Here is a 1240-nt window from a genome sequence, read left to right on the forward strand (position 1 = left end):
ATTTTTGGAAGCACTATCTTTGACGTTTTGCTGGGGGGCCTTGAAACCGTCCATCAGAAAGAGGAAGTAAGGGGCGGTCTTTAAAGTGCCCATGTAAGATCAAAGTCACACACAAAAACAAATACATACATGAATACAAAGAAATAAAACCACTTTTACGTATCAAGATAATTAAAGAAAAAAATTCTAAATGATTCAATTTATATTTTAACTATTTTGTAATGAACATCACCAAGTTTACAGGACTTACAATCAACGTATTGGCTTCCTCACAGTACATCATGGCATCTAATCTTTATTAAATCATAGAATCATAGAAAGCAGATGTGTTTTCTCGACAGGAAGACGATTTTTTCATTATTATCATTTTTCTTTTTACAAAATAAAATCATAAATTAAATCATATCAAAGGTCTACAAAATAAACAAGTAAAGTAAAAATTTTAAAAAAAATTAATAAATACAAAATGGCAAAAAAGACTAAGATGTCTTATCACCATTTTTACGTATCTATAATATCTTACATGGTTTATTTACCATTTCTTTATGGTACAGGTACCTGTGCAGTTGTGTGTTTATATTATACTTAGAGGGATCGAAACAAGCCAACACTCACCTTTTTGTTTGCATACTCTAGTCTGAACCTTCTTTGACTCTTTCTTGTTTTCACTGCATTACACGCAAGAATATACCACCTGACCACCAGGTGGTGTAAGTTTTCATAAATCTCTGACTTTATGTAAGAAATGATGTTGCCTCATCTTCTTTCAATATTAAGCATATTCATGTCACTGTGAACCTTGACAGAGTCTGCAACAGACCTCTCTGATAGTACTGCAACCCAGGAAAAGCATGCCTCTCTGATCTAGCTTCTTTAAAATGAAATATTTTTCATCATGTTGGGTTTTGGATGCCAACACTGCACTTTGAAGGACTTTGTCAGTGTAAATACACTGACTATTTCAAAAACACAATGCCATTCAAATCTATTGGAGTTATGTAAAAGTTTAAGCACAGCCTTGATTAAATGTGCTTCGTGGAATAAGACAAATGTTATGTAATATCCAGTTATCCCACAGCAAGTGTCCTGCGTTAGTTAATGGCAAATCAGCCACAAGACTCACCAGTTATTTAGCCTAGAGCACCAGTGACGCAAATACTCACTGCTACATGGTTTTATAAAGATCATAAGTATTTCTAAAATGAAATAACCTGCCACATTTATTCACATATTTGTCGTA

The sequence above is a fragment of the Halichoeres trimaculatus genome, unplaced genomic scaffold, assembly GCF_033239565.1.
Source record: "Halichoeres trimaculatus isolate MK-OKI-2021-1 unplaced genomic scaffold, fHalTri1.1 fHalTri1_scaffold_19, whole genome shotgun sequence".
Lineage (NCBI taxonomy): Eukaryota > Metazoa > Chordata > Actinopteri > Labriformes > Labridae > Halichoeres > Halichoeres trimaculatus.